Here is a 12554-nt window from a genome sequence, read left to right on the forward strand (position 1 = left end):
GTCCTCCTTAGGGAGGTGGTGAGACAGCTTACACATGACAAAAGCAAAAATTAAACAAAGTGACCTTAAAAATCCCATGAAAATGGTATTAATCCCACCAGATGAAAGTAAATTTTAGTCATATTTACAATACTCAAATGCTGTAAAGCAGAATGTAAAAACCTAACTTCAGAGCTGGTAGAGTGGCTCAAGTGGTAGGGTGTCTGCCTAGCATATTAGGCCCTGTGTTAAAAACCCAGTACTACCAAAATGTTTTTTAACTTCAGTGAGAAATAAACATTAAAAACAAATAAACATACACTATGTCTTAATGAATATAAAGTATAGAGAGATATACAGTGTGAAGGGAATATCATTGAATGTGGTGTGGGAATGAAAAAAAAGTAAATTGTCTTTATATGCAACTAAAGCTATGTTTTGTTTCCTAAATTTTGAATAGCCATAATATATTTTATGTAACCCTTGTGGAAACTATGAAGAAATCATTTCTTTTTTCTTTCTTTTTTTTTGGTAGTACAGGGGTTTGAATTCAAGGCTGCATGCTTGCTAGGCTGATGTTCTACTACTTGAGCAATTCCACCAGTGAAGAAATGATTTCTAATACAGACACAAAAACAAAGAAAAACAAATGAAACTATATCCTATCAATAATACATAAAATAAAGAGCATGAAACATGACTGAAGATACTCATCCTTATGAGTATCTGCACAAGTCATTAATAAATGTGAAGATGGTGGACTGGTCTAGCATACCAGTGAATTATTAGTACCTCTGAGGCACAGAGCCAGAAAGATGGTAAAGCATTATCTTTGAAGTTGGGCAATGATGGGAAGGCACTGAAGGTTCAATAGTGGACAGCACCCTATACAAAGTAGACAATTGAGGATCAGGAGAGAAAGAGACAAAAAAAGCATAAGCCTGTGGCATCCACAGGATTATGGAGAAGACTTAAGTAATAAAAACCAAGAGCCTCACAAAAATGCAGTGCATTTCATCAAAAATAGAAATATATGAACCTCACAATATGTACATAGTACACAAGGAAGATAAAGACAGCCTTAGTGTGTAGCAAACAGCAGGGTATGAAATGAAAGAAAAATGAGACTCAGGAAGCACAATGAACAAATAAAAGACACCGACTCTTTATAATAAAAAAAAAGACACATGGACTCTTTATAATATGGAGGCACAAGGAAAGTTCTCTCCTCTTCTAGGCATTCAGTCGAGGTGCAGTGCTGACAGGCCATATTGATAAGCTCCTGAGTCTGGAACTTTACATTGAAAGGTCCCTGCATTCTTCAATCTCTGGGAACTCCCAGCAACGGTCAGTTGCTGATCCAGTTAGTACTGACCTTGAGTGCTGGTCTAGCTATAGGGGAAAGGCCTCAACTGAGATCAGGGCAGAGCTCCATGTGGTGGAAACTGGTCAGATATGCAAGTGACAGAGGAAATGTCTTTCCATTTGGGTCACTCATAGGGAACATACTGAAATGTTTCATAAAATTAAAGCCTAGCAGAAAGTTTTGAAAAATGTATTGGAATTTACTCATAAATCCAACACAGATTTAAATCAAAGTAGAAACACCATATCAAATGATCTGATCTGATCAAAACAGTATCATATTCACTTATGCAGCACATACATTGGAAATGGAATGGTACAGAGAAGACTAACATGGCCATGTGCAAGGATGACATGCAAATTCCTGAAGGATTACATATTTTCAAGAAAAAAGGACAGTATCCATGAAACTCAAACATAAGTAACAAAGTTATGTCACATTAATCCATGTACTTTGTTTTATGAAGCTTAATAGCTTATTTGAAGTAGCTAATGTCCAACTATGTTCTTTAGCAGTTCTCCTGCCTCAGGTTCCATTGCACAGCCAGGTTTACAAGTAGGCACCAGAATGATAAACATAAAGCTGATGTTCAGCTTTGTGTTGTCTGAAACATTTTGCACAAATTTATAATTTGCCCCTGTTGTGCATACAGCATTTAACTACATGAAGAATTTTCACTGGACTTTAATTTGTTTTTAAAATGATTTGTGTGTTATCCATTGAAACAAGGTCTCCCTATTTAGTCCAGGCTGCCCAGAACTTGCTGTATTGCTTGAATGACCTCAAACCTGTCATCTATCTACCTTCACTGAAGATGTCTGTAAAATCATACTGAGTATAATGACAGGTTTCAATCCATTGTGCATTTCCATTTGTGGGAAAGATGAACCCTTTTTCAAATCTCTTTCAGTCACATTTTCTCTCCATAACATCATCTATCATATCTGTAAAGGAAACCAAGCCACATGCAAGTGGCAACACATGCTCAAAGGTCAGTGGCTCCGACCACAGCCCACACCATCTACAAGAACAACTGGGAAAGTCACAGCAGGTGAGATAGAGACTGTCTTTGCAAGAAAGTCACATGATAATGGATCCTCCAAGTGCTTACTTCACTTCAGGGTCATCACACTCTCATTCACCATCTACATTCACACATCACACAGTACTTCTGACACCTCATTGGAACTATTTTTTACATTGAGAGTAGAACATAAACACCTAGTTGGTAGCTCGTCCCAATAATTGCATGTTGTACACTGGGATACTTGCACTTCCCATTAGAGATGCCTACTACTAGTTCACATAAAGCTAACACCAAGTGGCCTAAGACTGAATAATGTTATAAATGCATGAGAAAATTTACATGTCCACTGGTATCTAGGAAATAATATTGTGGTGAACTTGAACAATTTAACTGTTAAAAGGGGAGCATTCTCTGAAGCAATTTAAGCCAACATCCTACTGTAGGTAATGAATTTGCTTCTATTATAAAAATAACTATTTGCATATTTCTACAATGTCCATAACTTCGAGCCTCTAGAATGGTAAACTCAAATACATACCCTGTGATAACTGTGATCATTTGCATGTATATGCTATGTTCTTTAGAGGGATCCTATAGGGGGAGAGGCCAAAATACATGGCAAAGCTCACATGGTAAAAACAGCCCACAATTTGCAGAATTTTTGTAATAAATTAAAAATATATAATTTATGGAGTACTAACATTTCTTTAACATAAGTTGGACAGAGTCATGGGAAAAATGAGACAAATATACAAATATTCAAGATATAGAGCACAAAATATTAAGATCTAGTTTTGATCACTGTTAATGTTTAGAAGAACATTATTTTGAAGACAGCAATGTAGCCTACTGCATGTGATTTCATGTTATGCATTCTTAGACCTAATGTATATATGGTAGAAACAAACTAGAATAACTTTAGGATGCAGAAAACAATGAATCCTAAGCGTTCATCGTTTTCCTGAATGAAGTCTTGTGGGAGCCACATAAAGTATATACAATAGATGTCAGGTGCCTATATATACAGTCATCCATGGAAAGATAAAACTTGAACACTTTAGAAACCACAGGGCAGGTGGAGTAGCTCAAGTGAGAAAGTGCCTGCCTATCAAGCATGGGGCCCTGAGTTCAAACCACAGTACCATCAAAAACAGTAAACCAGAAATCATGATGAAATATCTGTTGCACATGATAGTGCAAATTGGCCTCATTAGAAACAGGGAGACATGGTGAAGAAATAGGAACATATAAAAACTGCATGAAGATAATATCATGTTCACTCCCACACACAGGCACCAAATAGAGAAGAAATGAGAAATGTGGAATGTCAGTCAAAAAGAATTTTAACAGTTCCTCAAACTGCTTTTGGTGAAAATCATGGACTCCATACTCAGCCCATGAATTAAATACAACCAGGAAAACATGGCATCTCTCCAATTTCAATCAGTCTTTTAAGTAAGCCACTCACTCTGCTGTCACCTTGCAACCTGCTTGGAATCTAGGAAGGAGAAGATGAGATTTTCTTCATGACATGAAACCAAATCTACCCCCAACAGTAGACTCTCCTTTGAATGGACTATCATCCAGCTAAAAACTTCACTCCAGAACCTCTCCCAAAACTACAGCTGAGTTATAACAAGTACACTTGTGACTGGAACTGTTTAACTGCGCATATCTTTGTTCCCTGCCCCAGTTCTTTGCCTATATAAATCTATAACTCTTCTCTGTACCCTGCAGATGGTGAACATGAGCTGAGTACTTACTCTTCCTCATCCCACAGCATATCCCTAGCTGTGAAACAATTTTCCTTTCCCTGCATTTACCATGCATTTTTAGTTGAAATTGAAGGATAATTAACTGGACCTAGAATGTGGAACCAGAGGAGTTTGGGCACTGGGTCCAAAATTCCATTTTCAGAATGCGAAATTGATGGATGAAAAATCTCAGGCAGTAGACTCATTCCACAAAGCCTTTCTTGGAACTGTCTAAAGTAGAATCAAAGGATTGCAGGCAAGCATGTTGAAGAAACAGCAAAGTGGAAAATACTATGTACAAAGAAGATAATATCAGTACAGACTGAGAAATCACCAAAGGATTATATAGAAATTATGAAGATGGATCTACAAGTTCAATGAAACCATCACTATAGGTGCTCAATGGAGGAAAAGAACAAGAAGAACAAAGAATGAATGTGAAAATGATTGAAATTATGCAGAAAGGGAATGAAAACACTTTAAAATTCACAGAATGTGTCACCAGTATCTGAATTTTGTAAATTGTTGAAAGTTCTCTAGACAGAAACAAAAATATATAAGCTAAGAACACAGATCACATAAAGAAAAATAGTGTTATTTTAAATGCATTTAATTTACTTAGAAAAGGAATGTACATGTTTGAGAAATTACTAACAATACATTTGAAAATTACTTGGTATTATAAAGGGGAACAGAAACTGTGAAAATATAATTAATAAGGGACATACCTGTCAGACTGGCTCAAGTGGTGTAGTGCATGCCTAAGCAATCACAAGGCCCTGAGTAATAAATAGGTAAATACAGGATTTCAGCAAAATTGTATGACACCAGCATCATACAAAACACATCATTTTGCTGAATTTATAATAACCATCTGAACTTCAAATTTATAGAAGAACACCATTGACACAGAACAATGGAACAGCAAAGAAGAATGACAGGCAGAGAGGAAGGGGTGAGATGGGGGCAAGAGTAACATGACAGAACAAGTAGAAAAAATGTACAAAACCAAAGGCCATCTGTATAGTACAAGCAACAGCATACAAAGAAGCTGTGTAATGCTAAATGGACAAGTGTAACAAATTAGAACATTCCACGTATTGGCAAATCACAGAATATGCAAACAATCATAACAGATCAGATAAATTCATACACTATCAAAACTTTCTGGAAATTGAAATTATCCATATTCTACAGAGCACCAACCTCACAACCCCCACCCTGAAAGAATATTCTGCTAACAGTGTACAACATTAGGGCAACTTTACATAATTAAAATGACCAAAATCTTTTAGGTCAACCTCACCACAGGGGATATGGTTTGTGGGCTTGAATCTTTCTTAAAGATCTGTTGCACCAGAAACTCTTGCCATGCACTCACTTTAAGGTGAGTGAAATACTCAGAGTCATCTTCTGACATCCTGTGACCTTACTGAGCTATCTTAATCTATATCAATGTACACTTAGATGTATTAATTGCAATGCTTATTTTCAGAAACCTTCTGATCTCTTCCACCATTTTAGGTTTGCTTAGTGTACTACAAGGTTTATGCCTGGTACCAATGAAATCTATTCAGTGTGTACTTTTTACATCATGAACCATGCTTCATTTTTGATCAACTCTAGTGCCTTGCCTGAATTCCTCTCACACAAGACAGAAGTACCAAGAATGGACACTCTGATAACATTACCAAATATTCCCCCAAAGATCCCAAATGGTATGACTTGTGCTGCGTTTATTGCCATCACTTCTGATAACAAATATGTGGTGTTACTAACACCAGCCACCTTTCAAATAGCAACTAATTATCCTTCAATTCAAATCTGACACTGTCCAGACAGCACAGTCCCTCCAACTTCTGGGCATCAGTGTGTAACAGATAAGCCATAGTACATGTTTGCTATCTCTGGTCATGCCAGTCACCTTCCTAAAGTCATAGAGAGGTACAAACACAAGACAAATCATTAGAATAAATGAAAACATTGCCACAATTAGGCTTAGGAAAACAACCAAATACAGCCCTATGCCTCAGAAATTTCAAGGATTTCAGAATCTCTATGCTAAGAACTGACACAAGGACCAATACTTTTAATTTATACTACACATCCGCATCAAATACAAATACACCAACTTTTTGCCACATCAGGAAAAATATAAAGGTGTCTTTCTCTGAGACTGGGCATCCCAAACTTGTCTTCATTGACACAAATTACACTCTCAAACCAACTACCTCAATACAAATAGAAAGTGGTGGAATAACATATTGTGAATGTTGTAACCCTCATAAGTAGCTGCAATTAACCCACACTTCCAATCATTTCTGTGCTAGAAAAGGAGCACAGACCCAACATTCTTCCTGTAACCCTAGCTGCTCAGAAGACAAAGATCAGGATTGTCTTGGCTCAAAGCCTGTGGGAAGAAAAAGTTCTTGAAACCCTCTCTTGAAAAACCCATCACAAAAATGGGTCAGTGGAGTCACTCAAGTGGTAAGAGCACATGCCTAGCAAGTGTGAGGACCTGAGTTCAAATCCCAGTGCAGTTAAAAAAACAAAAGAAGACCATGAAGATCCAAGCACTGGTAGTGCCTCCCTGTAAACAGGAACTGGGGAGACTGACATCAGGAAGACAGTCAAAATCACCTTAGAAAAATTGTTTACCAGACCCCATTTCCAAAATGACCAGAGCAAAATAGAATGGAGACATGGTTCAAGAGGATAAGCACCTGCTCTGTGCAAAACTATGATCTCAAACCTCACTCACCAAAAATAAAAAGAAGTAACAAGGAAACAAGACCAAGATGATTGTAGGAGAAAACTGACTTGCCATTATGCATGTCTGTGCCCTCCCAATTTATTTCTTCTCCTGTTTTCTCCTCTCTTTGGGAGCAAATTGCCTTTCTGCCTTGAGATGCCTACCTACCTTACTTTTGGGGCTTTCCCCCTAGAGCAATTCTCTTAAAGCCATGGTCTAAGTAATCAGCATTTCATTTTAAGACAATATTCTAGAAAAAAAAAAACCTGTGGAAAATGAACACTTAAGTCAGGAAGGGCAAAAAGTGTCCCCTCCACTCAGAATCCAACCATGTGCACGTGTGGATCTGCATTTCCAATCAATCTGGCAATGTGCGGAATACATGGAAATTTAGGAACTTATTGGCAAAACTAAGAAGCACTGCACTGAGTGGACAGGGCATAGAGTTTAGGTCATGCTTCTCTTGAACCTGATGGACGCAAAGGGAAGCCAGGTCCCAGTAAGGAGTTAAGGGGACGCTGCCCAGGAGCGCCCCATCCTGGCACAAACTCCTTAAGTACTCGGGAGAATTCCCACCACCTCAGTCTGCGGGACAGGAATTTGCAAATAGTCTCCCAGCAGGACTGTGAGCTGGGAGCAAGTCACCTCACAGGGACACAGGGGTTCAAGGCTTTAGGCCCACCAGCATTCTCCAGGCGGAAGCGCACCTAAGGCCGCAAACCTGTGATCAAACAACAGAATCCGGAATGGACGGGGCACCGTAAAATCACCGCTGCTTCTGGATCCAACAGCTCCTCCACCCTGCACTGCAGATGCCCAGCCCCCTCTCACCATTTCCCGCTTCTGACGCATCCAGGTGACCTCACTGTGTTCCTGCAGTCAGAAGATTTCACACAGCTGCTGTAGTGGTACCCTGAGAAATGGCAGCCAAGGCGGCAAATATGGCGATCAGGAGGAAGGCAATGTGAATGGCCTACCACTGTCGCTCCTCATTGGACGGGAGGTGCAGGCGATTAAACAGCCGCTCTGATTGGCTAATGGATAAAGGGCCCACCCCCAAGCCCTTGAGTGATGGGAAGGTGGAGTGGGAGTGGGATGATGAACTGGTGACTTGAAATGACAGACTCCAGCAGTCCTTGCCAATCAGGCTTCCTCTGTAGGAGCTATGTCTTAGTTTGCCGGAAAATTACATTCAGCAGAACTTCTCCTGGCCCTCTGGACCCAGCGCCTGCCTCTTATCATCCTCACTGTGACCTTCTCGAATACTCCTCCTGAAAATGGGACAACAGATTTACTCAGAGAATTTTAGACTAATATTCCATGGAGAAAATTCATCCTGTCAGTTAAGGAGGGGAGACTCAGGTAGGGTAGGACACAGAAAGCCAATGTAGGGCTGATGGTCCAACTCTGGAAACTGGAGTGAAGTAGATGGCCAGGGCTTTCTCACACCTCATGTTTCAACCTAATCATTTGCACCCAAGAAAAGAAAAACACATTGCCAAAACAGTAATATACTTATTTCATGTATGGACGCCACCTCCAAAAGAACCAGATAAAATAGACTGGAGATATGGTTCAAGCTCTTGAACACCTGCTCTGTAAATGCTAAGCTACGAGTTCAAACTTCAGTTCCCAAAAATAAAACAAGGAAACAAACAAGACCAAGATGATCACAGGAGAAAACTGATTTTTCCAATCTCCATGTCTGTCCACACCCAAATTCTTTCTTCTCTTGTTTATTACTCTATTTGAAAGCAAATCACCTTTCTGCCTTGAGATGTCTTCATACCTTACTTTGTGGCTTTCCCTCTATAGTAATACTCAAAGTCATGGTCTAAGTTAATCACCATTGCAATATAAAACAATATTCTGGAAATAACATGTGGACATTTAACAGTTAAGTCAGGAAGAACAAAAAGTATCCCCACCACTCAGAAGTCAACCACCTGCACATGTGGATCTGCATTTTCAAATAATTTGACAATGTGCAGAATTTGTGGAAATTTAGGGACTTATTGGGAGCACTAAGAAGCACTGGGTTTAGAAGACAGAGCATAGAGTTTAGCCCATGCTTCCCTTGAACCTGAAGACTGAAAGGGAAGCCAGGTCACAGGAAGGAGTTATGGGGACACTGCAGAGGAGGGACCTGGCCCAGCAAAAGCTCCATAAGTACTCAGTGGTATCCCCACTCACCTCAGTGGGCTAGATAGGGATTTGAAGGCAGAAACTCCCAGCAGGGCTGTGGGCTGGGTTTGAGTCACCTCACAGGGACATAGGACTCGGTTCAAGGCCCTCAGTCCATTGCCACCCACCAGGCAGCAGCAGAACTAAGGTCTCAACCCTGTGGTAAAGGCACAGACTCAGAATGCACAGGGCCCAGTCATCCAGCTGCCTTCTCACCATTTTCCACTTCTGATGCTTCCTGGTGACCTCTTCTGCAGTCAGAAGATTTCACACAGTTGCTGAAGCTGTGTAACCTGCCAACTCTCCCAGCACCAGATGCCTGGCAAATATGGCAATAATGTCATAGGCAATATTGACCTCCAATTACTATTGCTCCTCATTGGAGTTGAGACATAGATGATTAACAGCCATTCTGATCGGCTAATGCTTACAGGACCCAACCCCAAACATGGAGGCACTGAGGGAGTTCTAAATCATAGAATCCAGCAGCCCTTGAAAAATCAGGATTCATATGTTGGAGATCTGTTTCAGTTTGTGCGATAATTACATCCAGCAGAATTTGTCTGGCTCTCTGTTCCCTGCCTCTTATTATACTCACTCAGACCTTCTTGCATATTTCTCCTGAAAATGTGACAACACGTTTGTGAAGAAAATCCAACACCTTGATATGACATGGAAAAAACTCATCATGCCAGTTAAGGAAAGTACACTCAGGAAGCCAATGTAGGGCTGATGCTGAAACTCTGAAAACTGGAATAAAGCAGATGACAAGGGCTTTCTCACACCTCATGTTTCAATTTAACTATTTTCACACAAGAAAATAAAAACTCATTACGAAAAAAGTTATATTTCATGTATGCAGAAAATGGGGATATTCGACAATTTTATCCCATGAAAGATTCAAGAGAAATAAAAAGAAGGTCGAGCTCAAGAAGTAGAGAGCCTGTTTGGAAAGCATGAAAGAATAAAAAGTATATATACTGCTTACAACCTCTCACAGGGATGCTGTGTTGTCCACGATCACAAGTAAAACCCACTTTTGTGAGTTTAAACAGATTTTCCAGTATGAAGTCTAGCGTGATTCCTGAAAGTGAGCCCTAAATTGGATCAATCCCTAGAGAGTCAGAGAAACCTCAGGATTTAATTGTTGTAGTCTATCAAGCTCATCTACCTCTCCTTCTATGGAAAAATACCTCCCTTGTACACATAAACATTGATGAGAGGGAAAACCTCACTTCAGGCTCTTGGAAGTGATAACTGTAAAGAAACTGTAAATGTATCATTTGACTTAAATGTTGATTTCCAAAAGCCTGATGTTCATTAATTTTCTCTATATGTAAATAGCTGGTCTTTCTCCATGATATCTGCTCATTTCAAATCAAAACACTGTGGAGAAAACAGTACCAGGAAAACCAGAGTTATATCTTCAAGAAGGGTACAACTCTTAATCTCACTCACATGTGGTTGATCTGTTTTTAATTATTATGCAGATTCACACTGTCAACAGACCTCAGGAATTTCCAGATGTTGATTTCTGTAGACTTACATTATTGGTTTTCTGCTATAGGTCAGAACATGGCATGTCCTTGGATTCCATTGGATCATGAAGAAATTTTTACTCTGCAAGTTTTGCCTGATGAGTGCAATGAAAATAACTGACTCTGCTTGGTTGATAAGGTTTTTGAGTTAGCCTTTTCACTACTGATTTCTGCCTTCTCAATCTGTCACTTATAGTTGTACTTAAATGTTCATATGATTTTTTTCCCCTGGAATGGGATTTCCAATTAAGATTTCATATGTGCAAAGCAGACACTGTGCTGCTTGAGCCACAGTCCATTTTCCTCTGGCTATTTTAGAGATAGCATCTTGTTAACTATTTGTCCAAGTGAGCCTGGTGTGTCAAACAACCTTACCTCAGTCTCTCAAGAAGGTAGTATTACAGTTAGGAGACAGAGGAGTAAAGCTCAAGGAAATTGTTGGTTGATGATTTTTCTTATAGTCTGATAAGCTCTTAATTTCTTTTAATGTATAACACTGCTTATCTTATTAACATACCTATTAAGGACTTTTATATCTTCATGTACAATTGACTTTTTTATCATCATGTATTCCCACTGTCTCTTGTAATATTCTTTAACCTAAATGCTGACTTGTCTTCAATTAACCTGTTGGAAGTAAACAAAAAAATAAACAAGACACAATATCCACTTTCAAATTATATTACAGAGGTTCAAGATCAGTGCAGTTATCTTGGAATTCTCCAGAGTCCTCCCTCCCATCTTGTATTCTGTTGGTCTCATTCATCATTTCTTTATCAGCAACTGCAAGTAGTCAGAATAATGTTGAAAGTTTTCATTTTGAACATTTATATGTGATAACAAGTGTGAATAATTGCTTTTGGGGACTGGAGGCATGGCTCAAGTATTAGATCATGTGCCTTACAAATGTCAATCCCCAACTTCCAATCTCAATATACCCAAGGGAGAGAAAGTATTCAGTGTATCTTTATTTAATTATTTTCAGCATTCTTTCTTCTTGTGATCTTTATTTTTAACCACTTTTTCCTTCTCTCTAAAACTCATTGCAATTTTTGCAATGCTGATATACATGTGATACATTCGTAAATATTATTAAATTTTGATTGTCCCATTCAGAATGAATAATTTCAGTTGCTTTATGAATTTTTGTAAAATAATAGAGAGCTGCCTAAAGAGAAGAGTCTCAAAGCACAAGTCATCTCTTAAACAAAAGGAAGAGGTGTGGACTGAAGGGGTGGCTAAAGCAGAAGATTGCCTGCTTTGAATGTGCAAGGCCCTGAGTTCAACTACCAAACATACAAAAAATTGTGCAATATATCTTTGTTGGTAGCATTAAAGAAGATAATAAAGAGCATCAATTGTAAGATGTTTTTATAAAGAATAGCAAAAATTGAAGTGCCTGAAATCACACACCATGATGCAATGATAAAAGAGGAAGTTTGTTTTTGTAAACTTTTATGATAGTGACACCAGGGATAAAATTTCAGAAATATCATATTATGTGCTGTTTTGTGGTGGCTCATGCCTGGAATCTCACCTACTAAACAGATAAAGATTGTAAGGATCATGGCTTGAAACCTGGATAAAAAGTTATTGCAACCTAATGTCAGTCAATAACATTTCATAGTAGTATTTGCAAATAATTCTACTTACATTGGGAGGATTACAGTCTGAGGCCACCATGGGCAAAATGAGAGAGCCTACCTGAAAAATATCTGAAGAGCTTGGGGTCTGAGTTGAATGTTACAGGGTGGGCTAAGAAATTACAAGTCCCTGTGTTCAAAGTCCATAACTGCAAAAACAATAATAAGTTAATAAAAGAAGTACCATATTGCAAATGGTCATATTTGCAATATAGGTAAAGCCCTGTCAAAGCAACATTTGTTTAGTTAGTTCCTCATTCAGCCAAATACGTTGAACTGTTTCTGGAAACTTTGATAATGGTCATGAGTTC

General features: G+C 38.8%; 1 protein-coding gene and 1 non-coding gene across 2 annotated transcripts in view; one reads left to right on the forward strand and one right to left on the reverse strand.

Moving 5' to 3' along the window:
* LOC109702864 (uncharacterized) overlaps nucleotides 1–12554 on the reverse strand; it is a 260263-nt gene that overhangs the window by 41054 nt on the left and 206655 nt on the right. The window lies entirely within an intron of this gene.
* Nucleotides 1623–1728, forward strand: LOC141417053 (U6 spliceosomal RNA). Its single transcript, XR_012441682.1, has one exon. It is a non-coding gene; the product is annotated as a U6 spliceosomal RNA (small nuclear RNA).

The sequence above is a fragment of the Castor canadensis genome, chromosome 14, assembly GCF_047511655.1.
Source record: "Castor canadensis chromosome 14, mCasCan1.hap1v2, whole genome shotgun sequence".
Classification (NCBI taxonomy): Eukaryota; Metazoa; Chordata; class Mammalia; order Rodentia; family Castoridae; genus Castor; species Castor canadensis.